At 36.3% G+C, this 14880-nt stretch overlaps 1 long non-coding RNA gene across 2 annotated transcripts in view; it reads left to right on the top strand.

Moving 5' to 3' along the window:
• Window positions 1–14879, top strand: part of LOC134518944 (uncharacterized) — a 34224-nt gene extending 19345 nt beyond the window's left edge. For both annotated transcript variants that reach the window (XR_010072095.1, XR_010072094.1), the window contains exons 3-5: window positions 11548–11605; window positions 11779–11982; window positions 12355–14879. This is a non-coding gene — a long non-coding RNA (uncharacterized LOC134518944). The remainder of the gene's footprint in view (window positions 1–11547; window positions 11606–11778; window positions 11983–12354) is intronic.
• Window position 14880: the final 1 nt, after the last annotated feature.

Raw genomic sequence — 14880 nt, 5'->3', positions numbered from 1 at the left:
AATGTTGAGTTTTGTTAAATTTCAGAAGGGCAGCTTTCCCATGTTTTGGTGTTTTTTGAGGAAGGTGTAATGGCTTCAGAATGTAACAGTGAGTTTTTTGAAGGTATGATTGCAGCTTATGGTTCAAAAGGTGACGGAAGCAAATGTGGATTTCTTTGAAGGCCTGAATTGTAGAACCCTGATGATTTGGATGGGAGACTAGTCCGCTACACCGAACAAAGCATTTAAATTCATCCTTCAAGTTAAACTCTCCGTCTGCAAGGTGTGCATTTTACAGACTGGATTTCATTCATGAAGATTTTTGGAAATGTAAATTATTGATCTTATGGAGTAGGTGGATTTTAGAGCCCCATGACAGGTAAATAACAACAGAATATAGCCTCCTCCATTTCTTTTCATGTCAAGAGAGTTCTATTATTTTTATCTTCTAAAGAAATATTTCCTAACCTATATTTTACCAAGGGTCCTTTTTTGGAGATATATCAGTTTTTCAGTCCAGGTTTGGAAATTGCTTCTACCCTCTTTATTCAGCCTCTAGTGGTCCCTCCCCTCCAGGAAAATCTCAGTTTTGGTTTCTTGTGAGGTCGGCGTGGAGGGTAAGGAGCAGGGCAAAATTCTTGCTGGTGTTGCTGCTACGTCTCCTGATGGGGAGTGCAAAGTCCCACAGCCAGCAGAGCCCTGGAGGAGGAAGTAGCATAAACATTCTTTATAAAGCAGAGAAAATAGGTGCAGGCAAATATTTTAAATTGAACTACAATGAAATTATTGTTTATGGCCCAGCTTCTACCTTACATCCAGAATCTGTCATTTAGGTGATTGGGCCAGCAGGTGGCAAATATAATTGAATTCAAGAAAATAAATAAGGAAGTAGGCTGGGGATTGTTTGCTAAAAAGAAGACATCTAGTTTACTAATTAGGAGGATTTATAGGATGCTGTACTTAAAAATAGATGATTATTGATAGCTCATCTTAATCATGAAAGTTACTTTATAGTCTCAGTTTCCTGGGAGCAGCACTGCTGCTGCAGTCAGATGGGCGATTAGGACGTGCACAGGGAAGCTGCCCTCGTGTTCATCCACCTGACGTCGACAGCAGTGACTCAGAACTGGAGGGCAGGGGTTGCAGGCTGTGCTGCTGGTTTTAAGAGCTGCAGCCTGAGTACCAGTGTGCTTTGGGCTGCACTTCTCACTGCAATGTGGACATAGGTGTAGAAAAGAAAGGATTGTATCCTCTTCTGTGTTAGCAGTAACCAGAAACAAGGGATTCACTGCACTAGACATTGTTATTTTCAGCTGGAAACTTTATGAAAGGCTGCACAGAAACACAGTTATTAATTTAGAGAGGAGGTAGCAAAAGATAAGGTATATTACATCTGTCTTTGAATTAGGTAGAAAGAGAAAAGAAGTTGGAATCCTTTTCAATTAATTAGAAGAGAGTGTAAAAATCATAGGACTATAGAAAACTAAAATGGAGATCGCTTTTGAAATTCGCGTATATCTAAGTAACAATCTAAAACTATTTTAAGTGGAAATCAGAAGTAGATATTACACTAAAATATTTGTCGGTGGAGACTGCTGAAGTGGAAGTTAAGTCAATCTCTTCTTTTTTCTTTTTTTTTTTTTTTTTTTTTTCCAAAGGAAGTAGTGATGATAACTCTGGCATTTAGGTCAATATCATCTCTCATTAGAGTTGTTTTAATGCTTACAGCTGTATCAGTTGCTGTTGAGCTCATCATGGCAGCCATGTATGGATTATATGTTTCCCTATGCCCTTATCTAATTAATGTCTCTGTGCTACACTTCGGAATAATTTGAATATGAAGTATATCAGGAAAACAGAGTTGTTTTGTTCTAAGTGGAGAACTCAAGCAGAACTATTCCTCACAAAAAGTAACAGACATCCAGAGTGAATTACTATGAAAGACATTGCAGCTGAGATTGGAAATATTATTTTGAGGGACTTGGATTTCCTTCTGAAAGGAAAGAGCATTAAGGGATATTTTGAAAATGTAGAAGGGGAATAATAACAAAAAAAGCTCATAAGATAAATTTGTCTCACCAGCCTTTTTTCTATTTCATGTCTAACGTTCATTTTGGAGATACAACAGTTGCATCAAGCTGAGGCTGGTTTAGTTTTATGTGCCTGGCAAAAAGGAGTTGATTCACAAGGATCTGGTCCATTTTCTTCTGTCACCTCATATTTCTGTTACTCTGTCTGTACATTATTTCAACCAACCAAATACATTTTCTAACAGTTTGGAGAAAAAGAAATGAAAGTTTCAAAGTAAATATTTTTATATTCATTCTCATGCATTCCGTATTTCTATAGACCTTCTTTGTTGCATATACCTCCAAGTAATCTGTAGCAATAAGATGCAATGCCGAAGTAAAATAGTTAATTAAAATTTAGATTGGAAAGAGATTCATTTCATTTGGCATTTCAGAGAATTACGATTTAAGCTTTTCTTATGCCCAGCAACAAATAAATTAATAGACAAATAGTATGAAAGCCATGGACTTCAGTGTTGAGGCAAATGCTCATTAGGAGCTATGGAATAAGGGGGTTCTTTAATACAGATGACTTGCACTCTGCATTTCAGCAGGAGCTTATAATACCCCAGGAGGCTGGATTTTACTTGGTTTGATGGGAACCAATAGGTCTAGAGATGTCTTGATCTATTTGCCATTCCTCAGTTGCCTTGGAAAGTACACCGCTTCATTACTGGGAACTTCGCTCTGGGTGCAGACTTCGCTCCTAAAAGACTCAGACAAAACAACTTAGTGTAAAAATTATTTTAGTATACTTATGATTTAATTGCAAGATTATTGAGACTTTGTGTATTTTGCATGTGAATAATACAACTTTAGACTTTAGTGTTTGTGCTACCTGTTTTTTGTGTGTTTGTGTTCAATGCAGCTGAAGGTTATTATGTAAAATGGGCTAGTTTGAATCTTTAAAAGGAGCTGCCAAAATACATTTGCCTGAGTTACTTCAGGAGGGAAGAAGACAAGAAGAATTCCAAGCACATCCTCCTAATTTCACAAGTCTGCAGAGATCTCCGAAGTGGACTTACCCATCTGTGTTAGGTAGTAAATAGTGCTCTACTTTCGTTACATACAAATGCCTGCATATGCACACTCCCTCTCTGTACACATGTAATCTGTAGATCCTTATCTGTCTAGACATAAGTGTACATACACTTTCTGGACTTAAGTCACTAGACACTAGGAATAATTGTGTGTAAAATATCTGAGTGTTTATATAAGTATATGAGATACAGAGAAATTTAGTTATTTTTCATTTTGAAATAATGCAAATAGTAAATAATGCTTGAGCAAGTAAACTTGCAGTTTAGTTTTTGTTTCAGTTCACCATGTTATTACATGGCCCTTGAAAACCGTGGAGTAAGAATGCAATGATAAATAGGGAACGTCAATCCATCGTGTTTTCATCAAGTGACCAGTTTCTTACTACACCGATGAATTAGATGTCTTTATTTGCATTCAGATATAAAGATCCCTTATTCTCAAAATTAACGCAGTGAAGTAAGTCAGGGTTGCAATTGTTACTAAAGGTGAGCGCTATTTTCCAGTACTCAGATGTTAATCAATAAGAATTTTGATCTTAACAGCAATTACTACGCTAATTATCAGTATTTAACTTTTTACATTTTTAGCAGCATTTCTTAATGATATTGGTGGGACTGCAAACTCTGCCTTCTTTAAAGTGCCAGTTATTTTTTTCTCTTTTTGAGCGTGTAAGTGTTTAGTAGAGCCTTTCTAGGCCCTGGCTCTGTAGATGAATCACCAGGGTCTCTGTCCTATACTGGTAGCCTTATACCTACAAGTAGCCTCTTCAGGGCAGGCATAGGCTCAAGTCAAGCACGTGTGAAGTGACAGAGTGGAGAGAATGGGCCATGGCTTACGGTTAATGCAGGCAGGCACAGCTGGGAAGATACCTCAAGTTTGAGACATCGTATCCCACCGCTGCTGTATGAAAGACCTTTGCCTGTCTTGCTACAAATTTGACATTTTAGAAGGAAAACTGTGGGAGAGAATCTCGCTTAGAGTCTGCATCCATAACTATGTAAACATACTGATGGACTTCAGCAACTAAAACCTCAGATGAATCTGTTTCCTGAGCTTTTTCCAGCTGTCACAGTTCCTTCCTGTAATTGAACTGTGCAGCGTACCATTCCAGGCAATAGAGCTGAAACTAGACTTTACATTTAATGATGCTTTCATGTTGAGAGCCCAATTAGTAACCAAATGTTGAAGAGCATGGCTTTATATAACTTACCTTTCATTGCACTGGAACTCCATGGTAGAAGTAGCGGTGGCATTCTGTTCCCTAGATAGTATTCATCCACCTTAATAATGAAATTTTCTCTGCTTTCATTTTCCTTTTGTATTCATTACACTTTTTTCTTTTCTTTTTAATTTCTGGAACAAATTAAGGCAGAGTGCTATAAAGAATTGACTTCCTAATTAGATAATCACGATTTAGTTCCCGTGCATAGCTTATATTGTAACATATATGAAACATGGTGGCCAGATACTGGATAGTGCAGTACGGTGTTGGGTTGAGAGTGTTTGTAGGCATAGGCAGATGATGTGTTCCCACCACTGGAAGTCGCGTTATAATGCCTGTATTCTGCATCACAGAAGTTCCTACTACTTTGAACGTTCCTTGCATCGCAAAGTCATAGTTCAGCCCATACCCCTCTATCACCCTTCATCCTTCCTCGGTGGGTGTAACTCTGTAATTGCTTGATCTGGCAAACAGCATTATAAGTTAAAATGAATGACATCTTTGTCTCGCATTTCCTTGGACATACAAGAGTTTTCTGTGTTACAGCAGATAATTATATTTGGTTTTGTATTTTCAGTAGTACCTTGGATCTATTTAAGTAGTGGGAAATGGTTTTGTAATTCTAGTGTCCTGTATGGTTGGTAAAAAATTGACAGTTGCAGTTATAATCACCCTACATTCCCTGGTTGTAGTGCAGGTGCAAAACTGACCTTCTCTCTAACTTTTTTTCCAAACCAGAAAAACTATTGCATCTGAACATTACTAATTTACTAAATGTTCAGAGACTGTACTTAGCTCATAATTACAGGCATTCCTCCCAAAAATCTAAATTTTTCTGTGTTCACCCATCCTGAAGTGACAAATGGTAGGGGAGAGAGGAAAATGTAAAGGGAGGCTTTGCTTGTTCAAATCTTGACTTCAAAAACAATGATGAAGAAAGCAAGCCTTGTGTCTGAGTTTCAAAACCAAGGCAGCAGGATAGCCAGCTGGGGATGATTTCTGAGCAACTAACTGTAGTGGATATTGTTCACAGTTCTCTGCTTTGACAGCATTTAAGCTTTGTTGTTCAATTTTGTGTGTGGATCCATCTTCATCGTGGGAGAGCATTTCCCTCTTCTAAAGAATTTCTGTGGAATCTCCTGCAGCACACAGAAATTGTGCTGTACCTTTCAACTGGGTCCTACAAATTAAAGCCTCCTAGTGTAGCAAAAACACATTCCTTCTGTTGTTGTTTTGCATTGTGTACCCATGAAGGGTTCTTCTGGACTTAGTTCCAAAGGAATAATTATACTATTTAAATATTAAACATCAAAGTTCTTCTTTCATTGTTAAACCGATATTAAAGTAGGACAAAACTGATTTACAGTTTATTGCATTGCATTCCAGAATTGCTGGCGTTGCAGCTGATGTCCTGTTTCAGCGATATTGGCACTGCCAGGAGGCTCAGAAATGTAGATTTTAATCAAAAACTTTATTTGAGATACATTTCAGTTAAATTATAAATTAATCCTTCCTTGTGAACTTTCAAGCTGTTAAAAAGGGCAAATGGCTGCAGCTTCCTTTGAAACAATTCAAAAGCCTGCTTTTCGACAGTATATGACTTCAGTATAATGGAATTGAAGGTTGAGTGTCTTTTTCTCACAGATTGTTATTTAATCACTATATATTAGCTTTCATTGCCCTTTTGATATATTTAAGCTCATAAACTTCTCATTTAATAGATTGAATTTACCATCATGTTGTTACTTCTTGTGAATAGAATAAATCAATATCGGATACATTGGTTTGCACTGAATTGTTTATTTTAAGGGATGTTTAAACTTTACTGAAAGAAAATGGAATGTCTGATGGATAGTCCTCCACTTTGAAAACTCATTATTTGGTAGCACTTAGACATACAACCAGCCTCGACCAGCAAGTGCTATACATGTTATCCAGAGATACAAGGCTAATAACATTTCCTAACATACTTTGAAATGTAATATATTTGCAGTATTCCAAGTATATAAAATTTAAATACTTGCAAGTTGTTTTGTTACTGTATTAGAAAGCTTTAATTTAATTATTAGGGAAATACTACAAAGTAAGACTAGTATTTTTTTTTTTCACTGAAAATATCAACTCTGTGTTGAAAACATCTGTCTGATATCTTCTTTTATATATATATTTATATATATATATATATAAAAAAATAAAATCTTACATGGGACGTAGTCCTTCTCATTCAAAAATCAAATGCTAGCAGATTAATGAGAACTGCCACCTAAAATGTATTGCCCGGTTCTTAATATTTATGGTACCCACAAAACTTGAAAACATCTGTTCTGCAGAGAAGATGCTATTAAAATACACTTAAGCAGAAAGAGCTGTCTCTTAATTCTGAGTCAGAAATTTGCTTTGCAGGGGTTAGTTGAGCAGCTGTGATTCCAAAGAGTGATGAGCATTTTTTAGTTGTTTTTTTTTTTTTTTTTATTATGAGGAAATGGTAACTTATTTCATTTTAAGGCTGTAGCCCACAAATAATCTGTATGAAGCAGCTGGCTTTTTCTATGAATTTGAAGCACGGTGTTAAGAGATATCATTGGGTTCATTTTATCATTTAATTTTAGGGATGTTGTTTCTTGCTTTTTTTGTTTGTTTAATATGTGTTTATTATTATTAATCAGGTAAAGTTCCACACAGACAATTGCAAAAGTGTGTATAGTGGATCTAAAAACTTGGGAATTCTTACGTGAGTGTAATCATGTAATAACAACCCTGGCTTTGTGCTTGACGGAGGTATTTTGTTTGGATTCAGTGTTGCTTCTGTAGTCTTTTCCTCCCCAATTATGTATGCATCTTTATTATTGTATTAAGTAGCTAATTAAATCTGGTCAGGTTAACCTTTCTTGATGATTAGAAGTAGGCATCTCATCCACTGAAAAAGCTAATCATTTTGGGTGGAACATCTTGTTCTTGTTTGAATAATTATCTTTGTTTACATTCACACAGCATTAATCACTTGAGCCAGACATCTTTTGGAAAAAAAGGGGGAGTGCCCATAGCAGGTTTTCAAATGCTGTATACGTAAGTTATAACGGAGGATGCATTTCCCTTCATTACTCTGGAGCAAAATAGGAAGACATTTTGAATTCGTAATCCAGAATAAAAGCTGTATTTTCAAAGTACACAAAGAACTGTAGTTTGTTTTCAAATAAGTTTTAAAAGCAAGTCCTCCGGGCTGATCAGCTGAACTAAGTCTTGTTTTCTTGGTGAAAATTCTTCAGCAGTAGCATTGCAATATTTTCCTGGTAGGGTATTTCTCATTCTTTTCCAATTATTACTTTTATTATTTTATAACTCTATTTGTTGTTGTTCTGTGGTCTATTCTTTTTTTGAATGCTAGTGAAAGCTTCTTGGTCATTTTCCCTCTCATTCCCCTCAGTTTGATATTTTCTGCCAACTTTTCTGCCCTGAAGCCTTTTTTTTTTTTTTTTTTTTCTCTCTTCTTTTTTCTCCCTCCCCTGCAATGGCTAGATCTTGCCTCAGTACAGCCACTGCCCTTATTGCTCATGGGAGGAGTGTATCCTTAACAAATGCTCCATATGTTGTGGCTTCTGTCATCAAGGTTGGAAAGACCAACAGAAGAGACGGCAACGTGACCTCTCTGGCAGTTCTCCTGTGCTCCCTCCACTTTGCATCTGAGGCTCAGAAGCTCTTCTGATTCTTCTTTGGGAAGGACTGCATAGCTCGGTCAAAAGGTTCATGCTGAAGAGTATTTTATTTTGATCATGAAATATTGTGATGGTTATAAACTATTGCTCCTCAGGAACAAAATTGTGGAATTATAGGAGATCTGTAAACTCAATGCTCTGTGGTCTAGAGAGCAAGTAGGATACTAGGAATTATTAGAAAAGAAATAGAGAAGAAACACAAGAAACTTTCTGATACCACTATAAAACCGTCGTATATCTGCATTTTGAGTACTGAGTGACTTAAAAAGGATATGTTGAAACAGCAAAAGCTGTAGAGAAGGGCAACAAATGCAATCAAAGATATGGCAGATGTCGTGATTGTGAACTGTATTCCCATGTTCCTTCTACAAAAGGCCTTGAAACCATTTAAAGATATAATTTTTATGCTATTCCTTTTATGATTAAAATAATCTTCTGTAAGTGATTTTATGATATATGTAAATATTATGGTTATCAGTCTTCACAGTTAAAATGAGGTTTTTCTCTTTGGCAAGAGGAAGGCTATACATGCAAATTCAGAGTCCTAATGCATTCCCACTAACTTTGCCCTTATGTTCCAACAGAATTAGGAAAAACTGTCATTTTCATATCTTCTTATTTATCTGTTTCTTATGTATCTTCTGTTCTTTAATTTTCACTCTATTTCTTGTTTCCTTATCTTTTCTGTTCTCTTTCTTTTTTTTTGTGGGTACATTTGTGGCTGATTTTTCTCTTTTATTTGTTTACTTTGCCTTGAACTTTCTTCCAAATCCTTCAGTTTTCCCCTTTTTAGGTAGACCTGAATATACACATTGAACCATCATTTCTCTCTCCTTCCATTTTCACTTCCTTTCCTCTTCTGTACTCCAGTTTTTATATTTTCCCCTTTCCTCCCTAATGTTACCGTTTTTTCCTTAGCGTTTGTCGATGTCTTGCTTTCCCACGTACTTTCCTGTTTTATTCTCGGCATTTTGTACTTTATCTCAGAAGCAGAGACTGAATGGGAATTTGGGCCTTGAATTTTTTCTTGATGGTGCAAAACTGGGCAGAAATTACGTTAAAATCGTGGGGGGCAGGGTATCTCCTAAATGACCTGTGGCATGAGGATGACTGAGAGAAAATAAATTCCTGTTTAGCAAATTTAACTTCTCCTAAAAATTCAAGCTCCATCCTTCCAGCTGGAAACAAGATAATATGATGGGTTGTTACAAGCTGTTAAAATTTGAGACCGAGGAGGGGGAATAAGCTGAAGTTATTCTATGAATTGTTCCGTTCTTTGTGGGAGGCTGTTAAAATAAAGCAACAATATAAAAGATGAATTATATACAATTTAATGTAAAGCTGTTTGATGTCATTATGATATTTCTTCCTTGATTGTCTAACATTTGTGTACTTCTAAAAAGTTTTACATTTTTTGGTTCTTTCTGAACATTATGAAAATTGTACTGAGAGGAGTAAATTCATCTGCATAAAATTGACTGCAAAGAGCAATTAGTCCTTCATTAATATGCAAATTTGGTCCAGTGCAAATTCATCTATATATGAGGCTTAAATATGCAAGTCAGTCTTGCTGTGCGAGAAGCCCAGATGCTTTTATTTACTTTGAAATTGAGGGATTTGGTTAATGATGTTGTTGACAGGAAAACTTGAATAAATTTGATGATCACCATCTTTCATATTAGACGAGGCCCACAGAAAAAAATTACCAAGTAAAATACCAATTTTATTTGGTAATTTCCTATTACCAATCTAGTAATAAAATGCAAGATACAAAGTAATAGAGTTAGATTTCCTAATGTAGTTATCCTGAGACTTAAACTGTTCCCCAAAGATAGAACCATTTTTCTTAAATTTTGTTTTTTCCAGAGGGTAAAGACATCTACATAAGCTGTATGAATAACATACTGCCTAGAGATTTAATATTGAAAAGTTAGCTCTGTTGCTTCTTTCATTTGGAGAGAGTATATAGGCCTGGGAATTAAAAAGCAGGAGCTTTGGAAATGGCCGTCATCGTCATCTTCCACTAATTATCCGTGTAGCCTTCTCAAGATTTAGTGTTGAGGCCTTTGCCCTGAACCTATGGAGCCAGACTGGAAGCTGTCTGAACCCACGGCCAATTATATTTGGATCACCTAAGCTAATTAATAAACATTTTCTTAAATATCTTTAAATCTTTACAGCTCTCAGTAATGCAACTTCCTTACTGCTATCACTCAGCATGGACTGGTTCAGGGAAGCAGGATTTTTTGTTACCGGTAAATCTAAGATGTGATGTGTCTTGTCCCTTTCCTCCTCTCCTTCCCTGTGCTCCAGTGTGCTGTGGCTCTTGGCACATCCAGGATTTCTCTGGTTTTGCCCGTTAATGCCACAGCAGCCATCACTCAGTCATGTGTTTTGCTTTTGTTAGTCTCGTTTCACCTGCAAGGTGAGGGTGCCACATGCTATTCCTCCTACTGTTTCTTCCTTTTTCTTTCTCTCTAGTTCTCTCAGGCCTAAAGTTAGCTTTGGCTTAAGCAACCTGGTCTTTGACTTCAATCATGCGCACTTTTTCCTGGACTAAATTTGGTCTTCCGTCTTGTCTGTGTGGGACATTGGCACTTTCAAAATAACAGAGAAATGTAGTTTAAATGGACTGAACTCTATGGCAATTTATACAGCTGTAGTTGTAACTACCCGAGGACAAGTTAATAGATTATGCCATTTGATTCCTCAGACTTCTTGGCACAGCTGTTTAGGATACAAATTCTCGCAGTGGTGAACAGTGACTTTCCAAATCCTTAATGTGCTGTACTAGGCAAAAAGTTTATAGAGCAATGTTAAGGAAAGAAAAAATTTAATGAGACACTAAAATTGATGTGCTACTATATGGCGTAGTCTTGCAGGTGAATCCAAAAGCAGGAGAATAGAGATAGAATTGAGTATTTGGGGGGAACAGAAGAGGAGCCTGTTAGTCTCGTAAAGGCTCTAGTTATCCTTCAAGGGAATCTGTCCTTTCTTACCATCAGAGTAAGGCATTGATAGCTGTCAGAAGTTGTAGTATAGAGGGTATATTTGCAGTACTTAATAGATAAGGAGGTGACAAATTGATTAAAAAGTGAAACTTTAAAAACGCATCATCTTCTGAAACTTAAATAGTCTTTGCCTTTGAGAACACATAGTTGTGGGACAGTTTCTAGTATTGTTCAGTACCACCCACAGCAATCTTGGCTTTCTGATCTAGCTCCCAAAAAGAAGGTAAATATTAATTTTCAAATATAGAAACAATAGGCATCTCAGCGCAACCCGAGGTTGTCTCTTGTCAACTATATAATCTTTATATTCTAGATTAATAAACACTTCAGCCTTGGAGTTTATTATACCAAAATATATTTATTACCTCATAAATTCAAACCCCCTCCAGTTATCATCTAATTAAACTGTGGTACTGTGCATGCTATCTTTGGGGATGTATTAATAATGAAATTATCTTGTGAAACAGTAATTACATGCTTTGTGCATTCTTTTCCATACTTTTTTTTTCCAGAGTCTATGTGATGAGTGGGGCACACAGTGCTCCATTGTTTTCAGCTCCTCCAAACTCTGTAAGTATCCAAGGATAAGCAGATTTTTTTTTTCCTCTTAGTACTAGAGGGAGAAAAGTTTGTCCATTTTTGTACTTGGGAAAAGGAAGGACCAATACTACTAGGCTAGGAACAGTTACAAAACATGATTGTGCAAGTAATTTTAGCTCATGTTTTCTCCTCACTCTTTGAAGAGATTACTCACAGGAATAAAACCTACTTACGGGATCTTTTTTGTAAGGCAGTTCTTACAGAAGTTGCCAAAAAGTGAAGACGACCACTTTATTTGCAAGAGAATATTCATTTATGGGACTTCACTGATGGTGTGGATTTGAAAAAAGGAAAATAGTCTTAAAGCCTTCCTCAGGACAGAGAATTACGTACAATTTTTTTCAGTGGTAAGCGTACTTACTATATTCTAATTTATATATGTATTGGTTTTATCCGTGCTTGTGCTTTATCAAGGTTGTCCTCCCATCTTCTTGTAATACACTAGATGATTGTATATTGACAAGATTTCTTTTGCTCTTTTTTTTTTCACTTACTGCAGAATAAGGTATTCTGAATCCTGGCTAGTGTGCACTTCCCCTACAATGAAAGAGGCACAAGAGGCAAAACAGTTTGCACGTACCTTCCCTGTATTTTTAAGTAGTTTATCTCTCTAGTTCAAGTACATCTGTTGAGCAATAATATGAGTGTGTGATTCTTGTTGCCGTAGGCTCCTGCTTTACCTGACAGAAGTGGGATTTTATTCTCTGTTGTACTTCCAGATGCTGTAATCCAGAAGTCTGTGTTTTCAGGATCCATATGTCGGTGGAATGTCCTGCTCTATGGCTGCCGTGTTGTCTTGTCATTTGTACGGCCTTCTGGTTGTTTCACTGCAGTTACTGTGGCTATGCAGGTATCTGCACTGAGAGGAAGGGCACTTCCCCTCAGTTTCTTCACTGAATCTTTTAGGTCTTTCCAGCACAAGAAGTGTTCTGCTTTCTCCCTAGTTTTCTGCTCTACAAGGTCTGCAGCCTTATTGTAATTACATTGCAAAGTTACACTTGCGAAACATGCGAATATTCAGACCATATCCAGTACTTAACAAACATCAATCAATCTTCCAGAAAGTTGTTTATTTAAAGAAGACCTTTTTTTGACTAAGCATGCTAGCACTATCGATATATGGACAAATAGAACCCAGTTTTATACTGATCAGATCATAGAATTCTATATTTATTTTTTTTTATTATGATATTAAGTAGTGGTCATTCACTTCATACAAAGGGGTTTGATTCAACTTCTGGCTAGAACTCCATGTCCACTCCTACATTGCAGTTGCAACTTAATGCTTTACTTGCATTTTGCAGTCATTCTGGGGCCAAGTTTTAAAGTCTTCCACATTTGGACTCTTTTCTATTTCACAGTAGAATTCTGCAAGATTTCTGTGAACAGAAAGCCCCACTGTGTTTGAAAGCAGGTAGCGTTTCTAGTACCTAATGCCTTCTAAACCTGGTTGGTTTTCAGTATCTAAGTAATAAGAGTGACTCAAAGCTTTAGGTTCCTGAGCATATGAAAGCTTAGGACTTCAGAGGAACAATGGACATCTTATTAAGCCATTGTTGCAGTATACTTTCCCTTCTGACCTAGTGATGGGTAGTCAGTCCTTTCTGAGACAAATATGAGTGAATTGGCCAACAAAGACAATAACATAAGCACAGTTATTACTTTCTGGCTTGTTATTATAAAGCTTTACTTTCACACTCGGCTGTATATGTGACTTCCAGGAGATTGTAAAACAAGTCACAAAAGACATTCTATGTTTCCGATACATTCCAATAAGACACTGTTTGCTTTATCCGGTAATTTTCATATGCAAGCAATCACAGTGATTTAAAAGGACTGTTTACATGGATGAGTGTTATTCTCTGAAAATAAAGAATGCATGACAAGCTTCTGTATTTTTGTGAATAGATTTTTGTAAACTACAAAACAAAATGTAATTATTGTATGACACACGTATATTAGAAAATCTCAAATGACTTTATCAGCCTAATGTCAAGGAGTTTACCTTTTGGAGATTGAACAGTCTTGTGCTCATTGTCTTAGTAAAAATGGTGTCTGATACCACTTGTCCAGATGGAACAAAACATTCTTCCGTTTGTATTAAATAGCAAACATTTGCAAAGAATAATTATATTTATGAGATATTGCTCAAATGACTTTTTTTTTTTTTTATTTCTCAGGATTTCTTACTGGTTTGTCAAAACATGCTGATTTCAGACCTTTTGGCAGTCTAATGTTTCTTGTGGCTATTGATGAAAAAGGCAGTCTTTTGTGTCCACAAAAAAACAGAATGATTCAAGGTTGTGTCTTGCCTACGCTGTCACACTAAATTGTTTGTCGTTGGTGTCTAACCTGCAAACTGTAAAATTAGACAAATTTCTAATGTGTTTTTTTTTTCCTGATGTGAATAAATTCTCTACCGAATACTTGCAGAGAGAGATGCTTGTTGTCAAGCAATTATATCGGATGAAACATACAGTAGCATAATATTATAGTCTGAAAATATTTTAGCTAATTTACAGGCATGAAATCTGAAGATGAATTCTGGGAATTTAGGGAAGGGAAAAGACATGGTTTTTGGTTTTCTTAATTTTTTTTTCGTTCTTGTCCTCTGTAATTTGCAGCAATTGTTTTGAATCTGTAAGTTCTCAGCTTATGAAAAACATTATGGCTGAAGGTATAAAGAAGAAGACATTAAAGCTTTTGCCCACTTACGGCAATTACTCTGGAGACAAACACAACTCAGAAGACAAATGTTATGAGCTACCTGTAAGTTCTGGTTCACAAAACAGATAAAGAGACAGAGATAACTTCTAGACTTGCAAATAAAATTTATTCTCAGTATAATGGTTGAGCTCATTATCTGCTGCTCTTTCTAAGTGTAAAGTAAGGCGTGAAATGCCCGTATATTCTATATACAACAGCTAACATGTTTTCTGCATTCCTGTATTTGCCTCAAAAGTCATGGATAATCAACTTAATTTGATGTGCAAAATATAATGCATGGATGAGTTCTGATACATATCCCTTGCTATGTCTGTGCTGTTATGAGAGGCAAAAACTTCCAGAAAAGAAACAGCAATGAAAATATTCCTGATAATTTTCTCATCAGTTTTTCTCCAAGGACATATCTGTAGGTGGATTCTACAAACAGTGTTTGGTTTTTTCCTCTGTGAATGGCTGGTTCCTTATGTGTCAGTTATTTTCTCATGGTCTTTCTTGCAGTATTAGAAATCAAACCTACC

Source organism: Chroicocephalus ridibundus, chromosome 7 (genome assembly GCF_963924245.1).
Source record: "Chroicocephalus ridibundus chromosome 7, bChrRid1.1, whole genome shotgun sequence".
NCBI lineage: Eukaryota > Metazoa > Chordata > Aves > Charadriiformes > Laridae > Chroicocephalus > Chroicocephalus ridibundus.
Note: the sequence above shows the minus strand (reverse complement) of the source record. Positions and strands in the feature narration are given on the sequence as shown.